Source organism: Mustela nivalis (genome assembly GCF_964662115.1).
Source record: "Mustela nivalis genome assembly, chromosome: 14".
In the NCBI taxonomy this organism is placed as follows: domain Eukaryota; kingdom Metazoa; phylum Chordata; class Mammalia; order Carnivora; family Mustelidae; genus Mustela; species Mustela nivalis.
In genome coordinates this window covers 21,291,403-21,314,901 of record NC_139033.1, presented here as the reverse complement: position 1 = coordinate 21,314,901, position 23,499 = coordinate 21,291,403, and positions in this window count along the sequence as shown.

Sequence of the window (23,499 nt, the reverse complement as noted above, 5' to 3'; positions counted from 1 at the left end):
CTTATTGAGTTTCGCGGCTGCAGAACTTGGAGGGGATAATGTATGGGCCCGGCTCCTCTGAGCACGCATTATTTATTCATACCGAAAGATTAACCACACGACGAAATTGTTGAAATTCTATCGCAAAGGTGGATGAATGGGTGCGGCTCCCAGTTGACTCGGGGGTTTGCGTGAGCCGAGATGAGAGCTTTCAACAAGCACAGAGCGGGGCTCCCTGCGACATGTACTCGGGTTCTGACTCTCCACCCAAACAAAAGGAGACGATTTTCGGGACCGAGCCTGCAGGGGACCCGGCCCTTGAACACCATTTACATAGCAGAGGATCATTAATTTCTAATTCGCCCATTACTCACTCCCTTTAGTGTGCCGAGTGGCTGTCCGGGCCAGGGAAATAAATGTGGTTTCCGCGTGGCTTTAGCGACCTACCATTTTGTGATTTGGGGCGGGGGGCGTGAGGGACGATGCTCTTTTGACCGTAACAGACTCTCTCTACGGAGAGCAAGCTTCAGGCTCTCGTTTAGATATGATTTATGATGCTACATTAACCCTTCATTGACCTAGAAATGCCCTAATATTAAAACAGTTTGACACATAGAAAATCAAAAGCCCTTTTATTGAAAGTGCTATTGTGCGCGTCATAAGTTTCCCCGATGTGAGGCCGCAAACACACCATCAATTTCCTGCTACTATTGAGCACTGTATTGAAAAACTAATGGACAGAATCCTTTGTCATTTCTGTCCCAGTGACCAGCAAATAGCTCAGAGAATGTCTCTGCCTTCATATCACTTGAGGCATTTCTAAATGACACATTCAAGATAACACGTTAGCGTTTTGGGAGGAAAGCCTTCCTGGGGCTGGGGCAGGCGGGGCTGGCACCGGGGGCGCTCGGTCTCCACACGTGCGGGAGAAGCCGCGACGTGGTGCTTCTCCCTTCTTGCCACAGAACTCACTGACGTGACATGACGGGCCGGAGGCGTCCTTGCAAAGTGGTCAGCGGGCTTCCGCACACACAGCCTTTGGAACCAGCCCGGGAGTATTTTTAGAAACTAACATGATCTTTTTCCCCTCTTCCTTTTACCTTTTAAATGTGGACATAAACCCACATATTTGGATAACTCTGACCCTTGTATAGAAATCTCCTGTTTGGCTAGAATGGGTTTTTGATGAACACCTCGCTAACAGGGCGCCCTGCAGAACCGTGTCTGTACGGAGTGGGACGGAGACGAGGTGTCCGTGCAAGGGATGTCTTCACAAAACCACGGAACCTTCGCGCGGCTCGTGGGGGCGTGCACAGAGGGAGGAGAAGACGAGTATTTGATGACTAAGTGCATGTGAGAAATGACGCCCGCAGGTGAGCAAGCAGACAGCGCTACTTCAGAGGCCGGGGCCCAGAGACGGTGCCGCCGTGACCCTTGCGAATGAACTCCCGGGACGGGCCCGTACTCGGGTCTCAGCCGTCAGCATCGGATTATTGCATCCGGCCAAGATGTGCCCAGCCTGTGCCCTGGCGGTCACACCAGCTGCATGTCCCCAACTTCACCTTGGTGACCGAAGTGCTTGCGTGAAGTGCCTTTGAGTCTGTGAATGTCATTAAGGATCTTCTGGATTTGAGTGGGAAAAGCCCTTGCTTGGCCGCCTGAGCTCCGGGCGCGAAGCCGTCCGGACCCACCCTCCGCATTGTCTGCCGGTGTTACCGTGACCTTCCCTGGCCAGTGTCCTGGTCAACAAAGCAGAAGTCATTTTCGTGCCTTTAATACATGAGAAGGTCCACCAATTTTAGAGGAATCGCGCTGTCTTGGGAGAGAGGGTGGGATTTTCAGGGCGGATGTGACTTCAACAGATGTGGGACAGTTTCCTGCCTGCGACACCGCAGCGATGTGGGAAGTGCATTTGTTGATGGCCAGTATTCGCTTGGCAGCGTCCAGTATGAACCTCCCTGTTCTTAAAATGTTAAAGGAACTGGATTTCCGAGCCCCTCCTCTCCCCGGTCGGGTCTGCACCCAAGCCCTCAGAGAAGGCTGAGTGCTGTCCGGCAGGGTCCGAGTGGAACTGGAACCCAACCGATGGGGTGGACACGCGGGCACTCCTGCAGTATCATCTTTTCTTTTCTTTTGGCCTACATTTCTCCACGACGGTAGGAACAGATTTTCCCAAATTTCAAGAGGAGTCTTCGATTTTCAAATGCAACAAAGCACCGTAGCGCGCACATCAGTGATGCCGCGGGGGCCCGACGTCCGTCCCGGCTGGCGCCACCGCGCTTCCTGTCAGCTGTTGCGGGGAGCCCTGTGTCCTCCACGGCGAGCCCCCTACGCGAGGAGATCGCCACAGCCTGCACCCCTGAGGGCATGCTCCTGGGCCCCGTGTCACGGCTGTGCCAGCCTTGTGATTTCCACCCCGGGCCGGGGCTGGGGCCGTGGGGGTCCTGGAAGTGGGGACACCCAGGACATTCAAGGTTTGCTGAAGACCTTGCCGCGTGGTACACGTCTGAGCCACGGAGCCGTTCCCTGGCAGAGAGAAAGACTCGGGCAGTAGAATGCGCCCCTGAGATGCGGTCACAGGCAAGGTTCTCCCAACACGGAGGGCGGGAGGTGCAGGACTCTGCGCGGAGCAGGACGTAAGGGAAGGAGGGACGGTCCCTGCGGCCAGGGGCACCCACTAGACACACGTCCTGTACGCGCAGAGGAGCAGTAGGTTTAATGAGCATTAAATAAACATTTGGCAAAAACCACGCTGTCGACAGGTCAAAGTCCAGAGGATACCACAACGTTGCAGGACAGGAAGACTGGGCCGGGTGAGAGGCCTGCAGGCCGCTGGGGCGAGCTGCGCCGGCCACACCCGCTCCCCCGGCAGTCGGCCAGACTCCAGCCCCTTCATCTGCGTGGTCAGGTGGACTATGCAAATGTTCGGGGTGAAAGGCACTTTAAGACCTCAGGCATGAAATTTAAAATTGAATCCTGTCAAATCATAGGAACTCAAGTGTAATTCTTACTGTGTAGATGACAGCGAGCTAATTAGTAATACTGGAGAGAGGCACCCTTCACCTCTAGGGTCACAAGGCAGTGTTCTACCCCTTGTTTATTAGCTTAACACAAAGGGTCATTACGGTAACCCCACCCTCCCCGGCTTTTCCCTTCTGCCCCTCTTAGTCTCTTCCTTTCTCTTTTTCCTCTTCTTTCTTTCTTTCTTTTCTTTTTTTTAAAATTTTCCTTTTGTCTCACTTTGACTCCAGGTAAATAAAGCTTCCTGAATAAAAGTATATGAAATTTTTTTCTCATTATAATATAGATTCAGGTTCTGCAAACCTTTAATTAGTATTTATAATGCTTTTGAAAGTATTTGCACATGAAAATTACCAAGATAGCACGTCACAAAATCCCACAGCTCTGCTCTTGCCTCCTGATCGGAAGAGAGACCGAGAGACAGAGACAGAGACAGAGACAGAGTGAGAACGGGCTCACGCCCATTCTTAATTCCCTAGTTATGGTTTCTGTTCAAAACTCAGAGTCTCCAAGTATAATTACTTGTCTGTATATCTTCTGGCTAAACATTATTTTTTTTCTGTACTGTACTAAACCTCTTTAGCCATTTTACAAAAGCTAAGTATTTCACTAAGCTCTTGCAATATTGAAAGAATCTATATTCTGCGAATTTGAAAACATGTCAGCCCACCTAAATTACATATTGATCAGGTTTAATTGCATGCCACCCATCAGTATTAGGTTTGAAAATTCATAAAAGAGAAATAATGTACTCTTTGTGGATGATTACTTCTGGGGCATTTAAATGAATTCCATCACTTAACCCGGGCTGCGACAGAATATTGAGTCTCGCCACCCGGCCATTCAAAGACCAGTGCTGCCGAGCAGCTGCTCTCCGCATACCAGAGAACGGAGAAGTGCAAACAATATAAATTTATATAGATTTTCTTTTACGGAAAATAGCAAAGTAAAACATTAAAAGTAAACATTCATTTTTCAATCGCGCCCTGAATCAGCCTGCTTATTGTCTCCGTCTCTGAGCATTCGTTTTTGATTCTTTTTGGATCTCAGGCATCCTTTAATTTTAAGTAGTAATTCCCATCTTAATTAATATACGGTAATCAAAGAGATAAGCAAAGATAAATGATTCACAGCTTGGTTTTATTTGTTAGGGTTAATTTTTTATGCAAGTGCGTATAAGGATTTTAATGCTGATTTGCTAGTAGACAAACCGTTTAATTTTCTTTAAAAAAAAAAAATACTCCAAAGTTTTGTATTGTCCGTGGTAAATGCTCTTTAAATGCTGTCTTCTTGTGAAGGTCACATTGGCTAAGAAAATGAGTTCATCATTAGTTTCCAGGACGTTCTTTACATTTAGAAATTATGTTTGTTGGTATTGGTTGCGTTTTGAGAAATTGTGCTTATGTATGTTTTTCTTTACAGATTATCAATACAAAGTAAAAAGAACCAGTTAAAATCATTGGGCTTACTTGGATAATAGTTTAAGAGCTACATTTTATTTAGACACTTTGAGGTAATAAATATCTGGAAGCATAATTAACTGTCTTTATCTAGGGCTAGTCCTGGAGATGCTGCTTTAAGACCTTCCGCATTGTCTCGCTTCAATGCTAACGGTCAGTTTTTCCTTGAGAGTTATTTGGGTCTGTGAGGTATGCTAACAGGATTTGTTTTTAAATAGTGGGTTATTATATGGAGACACGGAACAGATGCATCACTTTGTCTTGTGTTTGGCACAAACAAAGCTTCGTGTTTTATTCTTTATGAAGCAAAGGTAATGCCGTGTAAATGAACTCTCTTGACAAGTCTGACTTCATTGTTTATTTGGCTGAAATTACAGCTGCAGTGAGCAGAAAGTAATGGTCCGCAGCGGCCAAGGGGCACAGCTGTATCTTGAGTCTTCACTTAGGTCACAACTGCATCAGGGTCCTCTAGGAGAATCAACTCTCGGATCTAAACTCGGAACACAAGGCCTTGAAATACGGGTGCTTCTGCCTCTTGGTCAAAGGCCAACAGCAGTTCTCTCGGCCTAGACGTACCTGTGCCGCACGAACGCTGCATCCACACGGGAGGAGGCCCAGACGTGTGCGACTGCTGTGTGATGTTCTTCGGAGAAAATGAGGGTACGGGAGGGAAGGGTATCGCCACCCTCAGGCCCGCTGCCGGGGGCATCCCCCGTACGTTCCACACACGCAGGTCAGTTGACCGTGCAATCAGATAGCCCAGATTTACTCAAATTTCACCAACTTTTGATCAAAAAACAATGATTTTATGAATCTGCAATTTACCAATAACTTATGTTGCAGTGGAACAAATCTACCTAAGTGGCCCACTTCTTTCCAAGTCTCTGTGGAACAGTAGGGAAGAGCGTGGAGCCAGGGACAACTTTGAACTGTCTTTCTTTAGAAAACTTAAAATCCTCCCCTGATGGACTGTCATTATGAATCAAGGAAGAACTGATTTTACTTTTAGCTATCGAAGAGCAGAGCACAAAATGAAGTGGCCAGAGAAAGAGATTGTCTTAGAACATAATCATGAGGAATGAGGGGTGGAGGGAGAGACATTCTCTTAAGAATGAGAAGAAGGAGCTTGAAATGTGCAAAGTAAACTTGATTCAAAGAACTAAGAGAAATCAGGCTGACACTTAAATAAATTAGGGTGCATACAAATGATATTAAAATAAAATAAAAATATGATGAGGAACATGGAGTGCTCCTCAAATTGTTCACACCCTGGAAAAGGAGGTTATAAATGAAACAGCACCTGCTGCTCAAGGAGTTGAATATGATTTGAAATATGAATCCATACAGCTAGGTCTGGACATATGGCCACCAGAATGTTGCTGTGACAGAGGTGGTTATGGAAGTCATGGGGTGATCGTGGTGATGGTGGTGGTGGGTGGTGGAGGAGACAGTGATGGTGTGGTAGTGGTGGTGATGGGATTAGTGCTGATGATGGTGACAGTGTTTGTGGTGATGGTAGTGGTGGTGACAGTGGTGATGGTCTGACATGGTGGTGGTGGTGACAGTGATAATGGTCATGGTGGTGTTGGTGGTGACAGTGGTAATAACAGGGCTGGTAATCCTGGTGGACATGTGATTATGAATGGATTCTTAAGAGATGGAACTGTGGAAAAGTCTACAGAACTGATACAGAGAACCTTACAGAGAAAGTCCTCTGAGTAGATGAATTAACCAATATTGGTAGAATCTTGAATCTTAAAACAGCTTCTAACTGTTTGGCATTTTCTATACATTTCATAAAATTAATAATCATCCCATTTGGGAAGATAGCACAGAAGAATGTCAATAACATGCGCTGTGACCCAAGAAAACCAGTTCAAGACCTGGCGTTTACTAAATGTGTGAACCTTTCAATTATTTACAACTCCATGGTCCTCATCTGTAACCACAGTCTTAATAGTTTGGCTATGTTTATCATTTGGACTAATAGTCTAGTGTTGATGCATATTATGTACTCAATAAATATTGCCTTTCTTACTCTCTATGGAAATCTTTCTAAAATGTATCACAGACCCTAGATTTGGGGATGTATTATAGAAATAATGTTTTTTCCCATTCTCTATAAATACATATAGAACTCATACAGCAATTCAGTAATGTGGCAAGAAACAAAATCAATGTACAGATATCAGTTGCTTTCTTATTCAGTAACAATGAAAATACAAAAAGGGAAATTAGAGAATTGATTCCATTTACTATAGCACCAAGAACTAAAAGATACCTGGGAATAAACCTAACCAAAGAGGTAAAGGGTCTGTACTCGAGGAACTACAGAACACTCATGAAAGAAACTGAAGAAGACACAAAAAGATGGAAGACCATTCCAGGCTCTTGGATCAGAAGAACAAACATTGTTAAAAATGTCTATGCTGCCCAGAGCAATCTATACTTTCAGTGCCATTCCGATAAAAATTCCAGCAGCATTTTTCAAAGAGCTGGAGCAAACAATCCTAAAATTTGTATGGAACAAGAAGAGACCCCTGATTTCTAAGGAAATGTTGAAAAAGAAAAACAAAACTGAGGGCATCACGTTACCTGATTTCAAGCTTTACTACAAAGCTGTAATCACCAAGACAGCATGGTACTGGCACAAAAACAGACACATAGACCAGTGGAACAGAGTAGAGAGCCCAAATATGGACCCTCAACTCTATGGTCAAATAATCTTCGACAAAACAGGAAAAAATATACAGTGGTAAAAAGACAGTCTCTTCAATAAATGGTGCTGGTGAAATTGGACAACTATGAAGAATGAATGAAATGCGACCATTCTCTTACACCATACACAAAGATAAACTCAAAATGGATAAAAGACCTCAACATGAGGCAGGAATCCATCAGAATCCTAAAGGAGAACATAGGCAGTAACCTCTTCGACATTGGTCACAGCAACTTCTTTCAAGATATGTCTCCAAAGTCAAAGGAAACAAAAGCGAAAATGAATTTTTGGGACTTCATCAAGATCAAAAGCTTCTGCACAGCAAAGGAAACAGTCAACAAAACAAAGAGGAAACCCACAGAATGGGATAAGATATTCACAAATGATACTACAGACAAAGGGCTGATATCCAAGATCTATAAAGAACTCCTCAAACTCAACACACACAAAACAGATGATCATGTCAAAAAATGAGCAGAAGACATGAACAGACACTTCTCTGAAGAAGACATACAAACGGCTATCAGACACATGAAAAAAGGTTCATCATCACCAGCCATCAGGGAGATTCAAATCAAAACCACATTGAGATATCACCTTACACCAGTTACAATGGCCAAAATTAACAAGACAGTAAATAATGTGTGTTGGAGAGGCTTTGGAGAAAGGGGAACCCTCTTACACTGTTGGCAGGAATGCAAGTTGGTGCAGCCACTCTGGAAAACTGTGTGGAGATTCCTTAAGAAATTATAAAATAGAGTTTCCCTATGACCCTGCCATTGCACTGCTGGGTATTTACCCCAAATATACAGATGTAGAAGAGAAGGGCCATCTGTACCCCAATGTTCATAGCAGCAACGGCCACAGTTGCCAAACTGTGGAAAGAACCAAAATGCCCTTCAATGGACACATGGGTAAAGAAGACATGATCCATGTATAGTATGGAGTACTATGTCTCCATCAGAAAGGATGAATACCCAACATTTTATTAACATAGATGGGACTGGGAGAGATTATGTTGAATAAAGTAAGTCAAGCAGAGAGAGTCAATATCATATGGTTTCACTTACTTGTGGAGCATAAGGAATAACATGGAGGACATGGGGAGATGGAGAGGAGAAGGGAGTTGGGGGAAATCGGAGGGGAAGAGGAACCATGAGAGACTGTGACTCTGAGAAACAATCTGAGAGTTTTGGAGGGGCGGGGGTTGGGGGGTTGGGGAAGCCTGGTGGTGGGTATTGTGGAGGGCACGAATTGCATGGAGCACTGGGTGTGCTGCATAAACAATGAAATCTGGAACACTGAAATTTTTAAAAAATAAATAAAAACTTTAAAAAAGATCTACCAAAAAAAAAAAAAATAGTTTATGGTACAGGATGAGGGACTGAAACCGAAGCTATGGCATCATACTTTAATTTCTCTCCCATTTTCCTTTGGTCCCGGGAAACAATGCTATGCCCTTCTCTACAACGCTAATTGAAACAAGAACTTCCTGTGCAAAAAGCAGCATTTCATCTCGTGATGAAATAGGTATGTTGGACTCTTTTTTTAACTTCTTGTACTTAATAATCAAATCGATGTCAATTATAGAAGTATACTTACACTAATTATAAGATATAGCGGAAAATTTAACGCGAAATTTCACTTTGCTCATTTACTTTTCGACATTTAATTTTTTTGACTCTAAAATACCAAAAAAGTAACGTCCTTATGTAATTTGTACATTGATTTAAAGATACTTCATATAATGTGTTGTTTAGAGTAAAATGATTCGCATACATTGTGCACAGTTTTATTTACCACTGGTTTATTTGTGTATCAGTGAGGGAGATCCAATTCAAGCGAGCTTTGTGAGGAAGTTGGTTTAATTTGCTCAAGTAACCAAGCCACAGAATATGCAAAGGCAGAGTTCAGAGGCAGAGGACGGAGTATTTCTGTCTTCCATCTTCCTTTGGCACGCGGTGGAATAAGTACTCAATTTTGCCCTTTGGAGGAGAGAAGGAACCTTTCCTTTTGGGTGGAGGAAAAAAGCCTGAGCCACCGGCCCCAGAAGCTCTTGGAGGCAGTGTGGAGCTTTTGGTCTCGCACACGTTCAGCCCGTCCGAGCGGACGAAACAACAGCTGCTTTCTCTATGTGGGCTGTTACTCTGCTCCACGAAAGTCACCGAATCAAATCCTGTCTCGTTATTATGAACACAAATACTGAATTATAGTATCGTTATCCAAGAAGAGGCAGGGTGCATTTGAGATGCTCTACTATAACTTTAGAGAAGTGTGGCCAAATACTTAAGACTCAGGGAAATGTTCCCATTTTTCTCTACGGCTATCCATCATTAATCTCTGTGTTCCTGGTCTTTAGCCTTGAAGTTTTGGGTGCTGTGGGGTTTTGCAGTAACAATCTTCTTTATCTAGTGGATAAATCAATAACAAATCACTTATTCCTTAGTATCCAACGAACAGAGTCTGCAGAGGTCCTAATGTGCTTTTTGGTGTACCAAATTAAAGCGTGTCCACAATAAATCATTCCCAACTGTTCTCTGATGAGTTCTGAAGTGGCTGAGGCCTTCGGTGTACTGTAAAAATTTCTCCTCTTGTGTGGCTGTCTTTGGTAAAGGTCCTCCTGTCTTCAGACCAGCCACAAAAAGACACGCTTGTAGTAAGTCTCCAAGCACTACTTTATTGCAAATCCTCATAAAAGCTACGTTTAGAAAAAAATCATAAAAACACTTTACCTTTGGAAATGGAGAGAGAAAGAAATAAATTAAAGTAAAATAATGTAGCTAATTAACACACAGGAGTTTAATAACTGTGTTTGTTTCATTAGAATATCTGCTATTGGTTTACTTGTTCCTCTCTAAAGGTATGTTTGAGTCCTAACCTTCAACACCTGAGGAGTGACCTCATTTTGAGATAAGGTCTTTACAGAGATAATCAAGTCAAAACGAGGTCATGAGAAGGATGCTATTCCAATACGGCTGGTGTCTTCACTAAGGAGAATTTGCATAGAGACAGACATATACAAAGATAGGCAGAGGGAAGTAGATAGTCACCATATGTGTGTGTGTGTGTGTGTGTGTACATACATATGTATGTGTATATATATATATATTTTATACATAAATATATAGTCATTATTATTATTTTTAACTTCCCACTGGAATAAGATTTGGCGAAAGAGGAGAGGGCAATGTCTGTGTTCCTTACGTGTCTTAAACGCAATCATTTACTATGTTGAAACACTTCACGGTGTTTTTAAATCTTATGAACTCAGTACCAACCTGAGATTTACACCCTTGATTCAAACCACGTTTTCACAGTGAAGGCATGAACATTACCACTTTTTATAAAATCTTGACTTATCTGTCAAATAATAGTAGCTAAAATGAAAGATAATTTATATGAAGTGCTTAGCATGTGCTTTGTGTCATATAAAGAGCCATAAATAAATATCACCTATTTTTATTACCAAACTCACAATCTTATGATCATAACAAATTTCAAGAGTTAACTTTTCATGATCATTTTATGATCATATTAACTTTAAATGTAACATCTTCGACTGTCCCAAATCAAAAACTGACTTCTTACACTGTTGGTGGGAATGCAAGTTGGTGCAGCCTCTTTGGAGAACAGTGTGGAGATTCCTCAAGAAATTAAAAATAGAGCTTCCCTATAACCCTGCAATTGCACTCCTGGGTATTTACCCCAAAGATACAAATATAGTGGAAAAAAGGGCCATTTGTAGCCCAATGTTCATAGCAGCAATGGTCACGGTCGCCAAACTGTGGAAAGAACCAAGATGCCCCTCAACGGACGAATGGATAAGGAAGACGTGGTCCATATACACTATGGAGTATTACGCTTCCATCAGAAAGGACAAATACCCAACTTTTGTAGCAACATGGACGGGACTGGAAGAGATGATGCTGAGTGAAATAAGTCAAGCAGAGAGAGTCAATTATCATATGGTTTCACTTATTTGTGGAGCATAACAAATAGCATGGAGGACATGGGGAGTTAGAGAGGAGAAGGGAGTAAATTGGAAGGGGAGGTGAACCATGAGAGACTATGGACTCTGAAAAACAATCTGAGGGGTTTGAAGTGGCAGGGGGGTGGGAGGTTGGGGGAACCAGGTGGTGGGTATTAGAGAGGGCACGGATTGCATGGAGCACTGGGTGTGGTGCAAAAACAAGGAATACTGTTATGCTGAAAATAAGTTAATTAATTATTATTATTATTATTTTTTTTAAAGGGTTCTTTCTTGGCCATTGGCTCTGGACCACAACCACACTTCTCTAAAACTACATCACTGGCACAGTCCTGTGGATATATGATAGAACTCCCAAACGGTACATTTGAAAAGGGTGGATGTTACGTTTTTGAATTGCACTCAATAAAACAAAAACTCCCCATTAGCACCGCAGTCCTGGGCTAATGGTTACCTTGCCCTTCTTCCTTCTAGAACCTCGGGAAGACTTTGGGGGGACACACAGATGCCGCAAATAACTCATCCCCCATAGCCTTCTTATTTTGTCCTCGGGACCGAGCGGCCCCCAGCGAGCTACAGTGCCTGCCCCTGGGAACCGCCCTGAGATCTCTGAGCGGCGGCAACCACGCGTTAGCTGCGTGCCCTGTCGTGGGCAACCGTGTGCAGTTCAGTCGGGGTGTTCACGAGCTTCGAGAACCGCCTGTGGAAGCAAGCTGGGCCGGGCCCACGTGCGTCACGTCAAACACTCTGGAGTGGCAGGAGTGAACGACAGAGCGCAGGTAAGAGGTGGCGGTGGCGAATTCATTCAAATCTTCGACGAGAGCAACTCCACAGAACACGAACTACAAAAAGTCTGTAGGAAAACACTTAAAAGTTGGATAAAATAGCACTGATACTTCTTTCTGGAGAAAGACAACGAGCTGCTCTGATAAAGGGATCCTGTTATATTCTGAGATGGGAGAAAATCTGGTGCATTTGCATGTGAATTAATCCTCCCCTCGCCGTTCATGAGTCTAACCCTCTCTGGTGAAGGTTTTGGTAACTGGGAGACATTCCTTTAATGGCATCCATTCAACAGCCAACACAGCACCCTGTACATCAGAGAGGATGAATCACATCCTGGTGGTGCGGTGACGAAATGCTTGCAAATGAGGCTTTTGTGTGTTTTGCTCTTAACTTGTGAACCACAAACTAGCTCCAGCCTTGGCAAATGACTTGCAGTTCGTGAGTAAGAAAGCTCTGGAACCCAATACCTACACACTTTCTGGGAAAGATGGGTATTTCCTTCAAGAAGAGAGAATTCTAACGGCAGAGTCTGTATGATCCTGGGAATTGGCCCGAGGAACGGCGGGGCCTGAGAAAGGAGTCGGGGATCATCAGCCCAGGAAAGACACAAAGGGAACACGAAGGGACTAAACGTTCCCAACAGCAGTTCTGAACGTTTCCTTCCTGTGATTAGCTGGAATTCTAAGTACATCCCCATTCACCCCCTTGCGGGGGGGAGGGCTATCCCACCCTGAACCGCGCCGGATCTCCGGAGACGAGATACTCACACTGGCCGACAAGGTGGACAGCAGTGTGGCCGACAAGGTGGACAGCAGTGTCTGAGTCATCATGCTCAGCCAGGAGAGGGGTCCGCACACCACCACAGGGCACAGGGCACAGGCTCCACAGGGCAGCCTGTGGAGCCGCACATGGACAGCAGAGCTAGATGGGGCTTTGTAGTAACAAGAGTGTGGATTGGGGGTAGTGACTGGCTTGTCTGACCACAAGGAGGCGAACCCTGTTAGGGTGAGGCTTGGTGGGGTGCAGCTGGCCGGCCAACAGGGGACCAATTGGGTGGGGCACAGCCACTGGGAGCGTGGGGCTCGCATCCCCCGGGGGGCACGGACATAAAGGCAGCCCACGAATCCCACACGGGCAGAGCAGCGGGCCAAGTGCCTCTACTCAGGGAGCACCACGGGGGTGTCAGCTGCAGCAGGTGCCCCGCTCTGGCACAATCGGGTGTGGGCATCTGTCCTTCCCCGAGTTGGGGCAGGAAGAGCCCAGACAGAGTTCTGGGAACTGTCTGTTCATGGCATCTCTTGAAGTAAATGAGGAAACAAAGCTTCCAAATGCATCCCAGCCCCCGTCCCTATCCCTGCATATTTAAAGCCATTATTCCAAGACAGGCAGGAGGAGACCAGGAGGCCGGCAGTCCCTTTCCCCCAGAGAGTCCCATGTACTGAACATGTAGCTTTTTAAAAAAATATATATATATTCATTTATTTGTTTGATACACAGGGAGCAACAGTGAGAAACAGAGCACAAGCAGAGGGAGTGGCAGGCAGGCAGCAGAGGAAGAGGGAGAAATAGGCTCCCCACTGCACAAGGAGCACGATGTGGGCCTCGATCCCAGGACCCCAGGATCCCAACCTGAAGGGAAGACAGATGCTTAACCGACTGAGCCACCCAGGCACCCCTTGAGCATGTATCTTGATGCAACCCTGAACACTGTTCGCCGGCGTCCTATCTGTGCCACCACACAGCACGAGCTCTGGTTCCATAAATCCAGGAATTAGGGAACGCTCCATGACGTGCTACTATTTACATTTCCTTTTCTTAATAAGGTGCGTAACTTAACTTCACACTTCCGCTAGCCTCTGTCTGCTACTTAGATTATGACGACAAAGGTGCGTTCGGTAGTAATCTGTTTCCTGAATTTCAGAGACGAACGCCGTGGGAGAGGCCGGGCAACAGGGATGAACGGGCTGGCAAGGCGGGTCTCCTCTAAATGGGAATAGCTGTGATGACCTGGGCAGTCAGCCTGCATCGGACATGATCTCAGCAAAAGCAGTTTAGGTTCGTCTATATTTTATTTTCCTTTTCCCTCTAGATTTTTACATTTCTAACAAGAGTAACGGTGCTATGGAGGAAGCCAAAGGGTGTCAGCCCGGAGCCCAGGGTGCGGGTGTTCAGTCAGGAGCCCTGCCCCCCTAGGTGAGTGAGCCCTGCGGTCTGACACACTATGTGTCCAGCCTCTGTCCCCTGGTCCTGCAGTGAACGGGCCACCTCTCCAAGGCACAGGTCATGTGGCATTACCAAGATGCCTTCTGCACCCTTCATTGTTCGAAACAGGACTTTCTTGCAGTCTGGGACTATTCAAGCCCTTGTCTGTCCTTGGCTGCAAAAGTGCTTTCTGGTAAGATCCATCTTATGCCGCACTTTTAAGAAACAGGCCCTTTATCACCAGTTGTCCGGGCTGCCAGGCTGCATTTCTTTTCTTGTCCTTTTTTGGTTTTTCTTGAGTTCTGTAATGGTTTGCCTTGGAGATTGGGCATGTGTCAGAACTCTCTGAACTGGGGCTTCATCTTTGAGCCAGACGGAGGGTTGGTGATGGGGAACAGGACACAAATAGGGCTCCAGCAACTCCGAGAAACCGAACCAGGAAACTCTCCGCCCAGACCAGGCGTGCCCCTTGGTAACAGACGAACAGCACGGTCTTCGGTATCCCTTCTCCCTCTCTTCTCCTGAAGCAGCTGCTTTGCTAAAGGTTCACAAAACTTGCTGGTCTCTCAGACGCCGAGGGGAGGGCGCCCCACTCAGCCAGTGCTCCGTCTGTTGAGTGCACCTCTCCTTGCGTCTCTGTCAGCCACCATTGGAAGCGACCGTAAGTGGCGAAAAAGGTGAACGTGTGATAGACAAACGGAGAAGCGTGACGAAATAACCCATACGGTGGCCACACCTGGAAGAACGTCTCGCAGCACTATGCTCGAGTCCTTCTGTCATATTCTGCATCACTGTATGGAAAGTGACACAAATAGAAAATGTAATATCAGGTGCTTCCTGCAGGGAAAGGATTAACTTTTTGCCTGTTCTTTTCTCCACCATAAATGTTCATATTTTCTTGCGATCCTGTAAAGATTTTTAGAAAATGGCTGCAAGGAGTTAAAAACATCGTGGAAGAGAACAGGGACTTTTGATTTGGGACTATTTGAGTTTGGGTGAACAGGGATGGCCGCCTGAGACCGCTCCGTGGTTAGTACTTTTATTACATCCTGCCGAATTAAATTTTGTTCTGGTTCGCGTGCATGTGTGTGTGCGTGGGTGCTCAAATTGGGACGCCGGCCCCGCTAGCATCACTAATAAAGTGGCGCTGTTGGTTGTGGGTTGGAGCGCGCGGACCTTCGCTCATCGTCTCCCCTCCTCATGGCCGAATGGCCGAGGATTGCTACCGGCTCTGCGGGCTTGCTCCCACCAGCAGAAGACAGGGACTCTCCTACGGTTGTTAGACGATGAGATATCCCGGCGTGTGTGAGCATCCCAACACCTCGTAGGACTGGTTCCCGCAAAGCAAGATGCTGTTCACACAGTAGTTCGGAAGATGGTCCCATTTCCAATGGAGGGTCGAGACCGTCATCCCTGGCCCACTAAGGCTGCGCCCTCTCCTACCCGTCATTGTTCACTAGGATTATTTTTGGTATGGTGACTAAAACCTGCCCACACCTTTCTAGTTCTTCTGCACAAGGATAAAACATATAGACTCCACAGACACCACCCCCTCCCCAGGATCTTAAGTCTGAGAAAATTCACGCAATTCTCATGAATGTCCCTGGCCCTTGCAGCATTGCTCACGACACCATTAAATAATATTAAACAATCATAAGCTCTACAGTTTCTCATTCTGGAAAATAAAACCTAGAAGGCCACTGCCACTCCACTCTAGTGCCTGGAATTGGGTCCACAGTGAGTTCACACACTGACCATGCAAGGACCAGTTTTAAAGCAGGAAATATCGTCCTGGCCATGATGTATGCAATCGGGGCTATGGATTCATCACGACTGTGTGCCCACATTGATCATGCTCTTTACCAAGCGCAGGTACGTGGCAGTGGTCCCCACCCACTCACATATCAGACAGCAGGGAGGGCCCGGTGACCTCCTGCTCCAGGCGGCTTCACATCTCTGTCCGTCCCCCCTGCCAGTCACTGCGACAGTTAGATGGTTAACGTCAGGAGAAGGCGCTAGTGGTTTAAGGGTCAGGGAGCCCAAAGTAGTCGCTCCTTCCAGACATCCTCCTGGTTAAATGCCAACTCTTCTCCACAGGTAAATTCCACTGATGAGTTCAAAATGGTGCCTGAGGTCTTGCTGGTCATTTTCACCCAGACACTGGTCTTCAAAAAATTTGCTCAAATACCTCCTTGGAGAGAGCCTGGCTGGCTCAGTCGGTGAAGCGTTGGACTCGATTTCAGTTCAGGTCCTGGTCTCAGGGTCACGAGAGTGAGCCCTGTGTAAGGCTCATGCTCAGCGGGGTGTCTGCTAGGGACTCTCCCCCTCTGCCCCTCCCCACTCTCTCTCTAAAAATAAATAAACATTTAAAAAAAGAAAATATTTCTAAGCCTTCATATTCCCCCAATTTTAATTTTGAATGCCAAATCTCATGATCTATTAAAATACTTTCAAAAATGTAATTTCTTTCCGGACCCCAATATATAGTTACCAGCAGCCTCTCGCCTGCCCTGGAATGTGGAAGTCCCTGTCTCCAGGCAGTCTTCCTAACACATCCGCCATACTGGACAGGAACGTCTCAAGTGTTGTAGACGGCACAATGATTTACACCTTGCCAGGGAACAGATACCTCATGTTAATACGGACACTGACGATGATGGGTCTTCTACTTCTGTTTCCGGGCTTCAGAAAATAATTGATAGGAATCTGGAAGACTTGGAGTCTTTTTTGCCCCTGCCCATAGAAGCCTCCTGATCAGTCCTATGTTCTTTCTGCAGCACACGGGTGAGATCTACCCCTTCCGTTTGGGTGGGGCTCAGTTTAACAGAAGTAAGTGTAAAGTGATCACAATAAGGAAAAGTAGAAAAAAGAACCTGAAAGTCCCAATCCATGGAGTAATCCATTCTGTGATGAGTAAACATTTTAGATAGTATTGAATGAAACTACTTTTTGTAGAATTTCCAAGTCCTCATAGCATAGTGAGAGAAATATGGAAGAATCCTAAGAAACATTTATTCAATACTTGCCATGTGTCGACCAATGTTTAGCAATCTTGTCCATCTTCACATAACCCAGTGAACAAGGTCCCCCATTCTATAGATCAGGACACTGAGACCTTGGCAGGCCAAGAATATTTTCCAAGTCCAAGTGTTAAGTCCAGAATCTTCATGTAATGATCTGACAGAAGTCCCTACTCTTTGCCACAATCGTGGTGTCATGTTCTTTTAGATTTTATCATTTATTGTACTCATGTAAGTCTTGATTCTCTAAAGCTACCAAAATGAGGTAGTGTGTTTTTACACATGGAGGGGAAAAAGCTTATTTTCAGTCACTCCCATGTCTCACAAGCAGTGAGCACGTGTGTCCAAGAGATCTGGACCAATTCTGCATGGATTTCTCCAGAAAAGCCGTCCAGATTCCCACATAAGGAGAGTGTCCATCTGAGCTCAACGGCAGCTCTGAGTGTCCAGAGGACACACCGTTAGAACATTAATCACTGATGTAAATATCCTTTCTCACCTTCCCCCCCTCACCCCACACTCACCTCAATTCAGAAAAATCTAATAAACGTAACAATGACAAGAAATTCTCTCCCCCTTCCTTTTTTCTGAGAAAGAAATATCAAGATGAAAATCACCAAGCACAAAACATAATGCTTCCTTGGAGATAAGCAATTTATGTTGAAGAAATGCAAACCTGCTTGGATCATGAGGAAAATGCATGTTATTTGATGGGTGACCTTGACTCAGGTCAGCATGCTCTCAGTAGCACAGTCTGCCTCAGCCTTGGTGACTTGGGCTGGTGGGCATGGATGTGGACCACATCTTAATCAGGTGACCCCAAAGCAGAGCGAGCTGACTGAGCAACTCCAAGAGCCAAAAGCCCCTTCACAGTATGTTAGGATAGAAAATGACACCACTCCGCTGGCCCCGGGTTGGCCTCCACATGGGACGCTGGTTCTCATGTCTCTCCCTACAATCAGTATGAGTCTGAGAATCTTTTTGCCTAGAACCTTCCTCACTCAGTTCATGAGTCTATAAAACAACAGTCCTAGGAATTTAAAAATAAAATCAGCTGACCCTTACTGGGTGCTCAATACACGTGAGGCAGTGGGCAGAAGTTACTCAAGGGTCAGCTCATTCCCTCCTCTCCACAACCTGCTAAGGGCTGTCCTGCTGCTTTAAAGACGGTGTGATTGGGCTGAGAGATCAAAGGAATTGCTCGGCGAGAAGAGGAGCCCAACTGATCGCAAACCAATCAGAGCCACACCCTTGGTTCCAAAGCTACAGCTGACACCAAGGTCCACCCAGCTTTTAAAAAATGGTTACTCTGTATAAAAATTAAACTTGATGGATTTAACATGACCATTTATACATAGTATAAGTATATAAAGTTTTACATATTTCATGGGAAATATCTTAAAGCAAGCACTGTAGACTATTTGAATGCATATATGCATACACATAGTCATACGGGTATCTGGGGCAATTTTCTGATAAGAAAAATAACAGTATATTTTACATTTTATTTAAATTTTAAATTAAAATTTTAATTTTATTTTAAAATAAAATATTTTAAATTTAAGTTTAAACAAATTTCAATCGAATTTAAATTTATAATTTAAATTTAAATTTGATTGAAATTTAGTTTAAATTTAAATTCAATTAATTAACATATACTGTATTATTAATTTCAGAGGTAGAGTTCAGTGATTCATCAGTCGCATATAATACCCAGTGCTCAGTCCGTCACACGCTCTCCTTAATGCCATCAGCCAGGTACACCATCTCCCAACCTACCTCCCCTCCAGCAACCCCCAGTTTGTTTCCTGTGATTGAGAGTTGCTTACGGTCTGTCTCCCTCTCTGATTTTGTCTTGTTTCCCTCTCTTTGATTATGGTCCTCTGTTAAGCTTCTTAAATTCCACATATCAGTGAGATTATATGATAATTGTCTTTCTCTGATTGACTAATTTCACCTAACAAATTACCTTATAGTTCCATCTACATCATTGCAAATGGCAAGATTTCTTTTTTTGGATGACTGACTAGTATTCTGTCATATGTATAGACACACACACATATATATATACACATTTTCTTCTTGATCCATTCATCTGTTGATGGACATCTGGGCTCTTTCCATAGTTTGGCTATTGTGGACATTGCTGCTATAAACATTTGGGTGCACGTGCCCCTTCAGATCACTACATTTATATCTTTGGGGTAAATACCCAGTAGTGCAATTGCTGGGTCATACAGTAGGTCTGTTTTCAGCCTTTTGAGGAACTTCCCTTCTGTTTTCCAGAGTAGCTATACCAGCTTGCATTCCCACCAACAGTGTAACAGGGTTCCTCTTTCTCTGTGTCCTCACCAACATCTGTTGTTTCCTGACTGGTTAATTTTAGCCATTCTGACTAGTGCCAGGTGGTATTTCATTGTGGTTTTGATTTGTATATCCCTGATGCCAAGGGTTGTTAAGGATTTTTTCACATGTCTGTTGGCTATTCTGATGTCTTCTTTGGAGAAATGTGTTTATGTCTACTGCCCATTTCTTTTGGTTGTCTGATTGCTGAGGCTAGGATTTCTAGTACTATACTGAATAGCAGTGGTGATAGTGGACAGCCTTTTATTCCTCACTTTTATTCTGTTCTTAGGGGAAAGCTCTCAGTTATTCCCCATTGAGAATGATATTCGCTGTGGACTTTTTATAGATGGCTTTTATGTTATTGAGGTATGTACCCTCTATCCTTACACTGTGAAGAGGTTTAATCAAGATACCATACTTTGTCAAATCTAACCATCTCTTTTTGCATCTATTGAGAGGACCATATGATTCTTGCCCTTTCTTTTATTAATGTAATGCATCACATTGATTGATTTGCAAATGTAGAACCATGCTTGAGCCCAGCAATAATTCAACTTGATTGTGATGAATTATTTATTTAATGTGCTGTTGGATCCCATTCCCTAGTATCTTGGTATGAAATTTTGCATCCATGTTCATCAGGGATATTGGTCTGTAATTCTCTTTTTTTGGTGGGGTCTTTGACTTTGCGATCAAGGTAATGCTGGCCTCACAAAAAGAGGTTGGAAGTTTAGGTTTTTTGTTTTTTTTTTAATTTATATTTTTTGAAGCAGCTTCAGAAGAATAGCTACTGATTCTTCTTTAAATATTTGGTAGAATTCCCCTGGGAAGTCATCTGGTCCTGGCTTCTTGTTTTTTGTGAGATTTTTTGATGACTGTTTCAATTTCCTCATTGGTTATGGGTGTGTTCAGGTTTTCTATTTCTTTGTGTTCAATTTTGATAGTTTATACTTCTCTAGGAATGCATCCATTTCTTCCAGATAACTTAATTTGTTGGCATATAGTTGCTCATAAAATGTTCTTATAATTGTATTTATTTAGTGTTGGTTGTGATCTCTCCTCTTTCTTTCATGATTTTATTTATTTAGGCCCTTTCCTTTTTTTTTCTTTTCTTTTTTTTTTTTTTTTTTTGGTATGTATGGCTAGAGGTTATATTGATCATATTATTTCTTTCAAAGAACCAGCTCCTAGTTTCATTGATTTGTTCAACTGTACTTTTGGTTTCTATTTCATTGATTTATGCTCTAATCTTTACTAATGCTCTTCTACTGCTGGGTTTAGGCTTTATTTGCTGTTCTTTCTCCACCTCCTTTAGGTATAAGGTTAGGCTGTGTATTTGAGACATTTTTGTTTCTTGAGAAAGCCTTGTATTGCTATATACTTCCCTCATAGAACTGCCTTTCTGCATCGCAAAAGTTTTGAACAGTGTGTTTTCATTTTCATTTGTTTCCATGATTTTTTTTAATTCTTTAATTTCTTGATTGACCCATTCATTCTTTAGTAGGACACTTTTTAGTCTCCATGTATTTGAGTTCCTGCCAAATTTCCTCTTGTGATTGAGTTCCAGCTGTAAAGCATTGTCATATGAAAATATGCAGGGAATAATCCCAATCTTTTGGTACCAGTTGAGACCTGATTTGTGACCCAGGACGTAATATATTCTGGAGAATGTTCCATGCACACTTGAGAATAATGTGTATTCTGTTGCTTTAGGATGAATGCTCTGAATATATCTGTGAAGTCCATCTGTTCCATCATGTCATTCAAAGCTCTTGTTTCCTTGTTGATCTTCTGCTTACATGACCTGTCCATTGCAGTGAGTGCAGTTTTAAAGTCCCCTAATATTATTATATTTTTGTCAATCTGTTACTTTAATTTTGTTTTTAAATGGTTTATATAATTGGCTTCTCTCATGTTAGAGGCATAAATATTTACAATGGTTAGATCTTGTTGTACAGACCCTTTAATTGTGATATAGTGTCTTTCATCATCTCTTATTACAGTCTGGTTTAAAATCTAATTTGTCTGATATAAGGATTGCCACCCCGACTTTCTTTTGATGACCATTAGCATGATAAATGGTTGTTCCACCTCCTCACTTTTAATCTGGGTGTCTTTGGGTATAAAATGAGTGTCTTACAGAAAGCATATTGATGAGTCCTGCTTTTCTTATCCAGTCTTATACCCTGTATTTTGATTGTGTCTTTTAGCCCATTTACATTCAGAGTAAATACTGAAAGATATTAATTTAGTGCCATTGTGTTACATGTAAAGTCACTGTTTCTGAATATTGTCTCTTTTCCTTTCTGGTCTATGTTATTTTTGGTGTCTCTACCTTTGCTTGAAAGATCCCCTTTAATATTTCTTGCAGTGCTGTTTTAGTGATCACAAATGCTTTTAGTTTCTGTTTGTTCTTGAAGCTTTTTATCTCTCCTTCTATTTTGAATGACATCCTTGTTGGATAAATTATTCCTGGATGCATATTTTTCTTATTTAGCCCTGTGAATATACCATGCCAGCAATTTCTGGCCTGCCAGGTCTCTATGGATAGGTCCACTGTCAATCTAATGTTTCTACCTTATAGGTTACAGATCTTGTGTTCTGAGCTGTTTCAGGATTTTCTTTTTGTCTCTGATTTGCATGTTTCACTATTATATAGGGGTACTGACCCTTTTTTATTGATTTTAAGTGGGGGGGGGGGGCGGTTCCTCTGTGCCTCCTGGACTTGAATGCCTGTTTTCTTCCCCAGATTAGGGAAGTTCTCTGCTATGACTTGCTCCAATATGCCTTCTGCCTCTCTATCTCTTTCTCATACTCCCTCTCTCTCTCCTCTTCTTCTGGGATGCCAATTATTCTAATATTGTTTCCCTTTATGGTATCACTCATCTCTCAGCTTCTCCCCTTGTGATCCAGTAGTTGTTTATTTCTTTTTCTCAGCTTTCTTATTCTCCATCATTTTGTCTTCTATATCACTAATTCTCTCTTCTGTCTCATTTATCCTAGCAGTTAGAGCCTTCATTGTTTACTGAATCTCATTAATAGCCTTTTTGACCTTGAGTTGTTTAGATTTTAGTTCTTTTATTTCTCCAGAAAGGGATTCTCAACTGTCTTCTAGTTGTTGTTGTTTTGTTGTTGTTGCTAAATACCAGCTAATATCTTTATAACTATTACTCCAAAATCTAGTATGACTCCTCACTTATATCCATATTGATTATGTACCTGGGAGTCAGTACTGCCTCTTATTCCATCTTGTAATTTTGTTTAGAGAAGAATAGATGGATGAGAGAACAAAATACTAAAATGGCAACAATGACCCCAGAGAAATTTATGGTAAACAAATCAGAAGAGACCTGAAACTGAAAAAATAAATAAAAATTTTAAAATAAAGAAAGAGAATATACTCAGACTGGTGAACAGAACTGAGCTGGACCTTTGTGTATTTTGGTCTCTTAGAAAACTAGATCCCCAAATTACAAAGAAACCAAATATATATATATATACATATATATATATGTATATATATAATTAAGTACAATGAATAGGTAGAATGTAACTGTAAAAATGAAAATTGAGAAGTCCAAAAATAGAGTTGATGAAATAAGAAATTGGTTGAAAAAAGAAAAGGAACAAAAAATTAAAATTGAAATACTAAAGAATAATGGGGGAGTGGGAAACATGATTTCTATGTGCTAGCTCCCCACAGCACCAGAGTTTTGTAGTTCTCTATGATTGTTAAAGTTGGTCTTGGCTGGATGTTCTTGATGACCTTCTGGGGGAGGCACCAATTGTGCTGATTCTCACGTGTCTTTGCTTCAGGTGGAATTGTACCATCCTTGCCAGGGGGCTGGGCTAAGTCATCTTCCCTGGATTCCTGTATGTGGTTCTTTTGTTCCCTGCAGGCTTTCTGTGCTACTTTTAAGAATGAGAATGACAATGACAACTTCCCAATCTCTAGCCCTGGAGCCAAGTGCTTGGGGT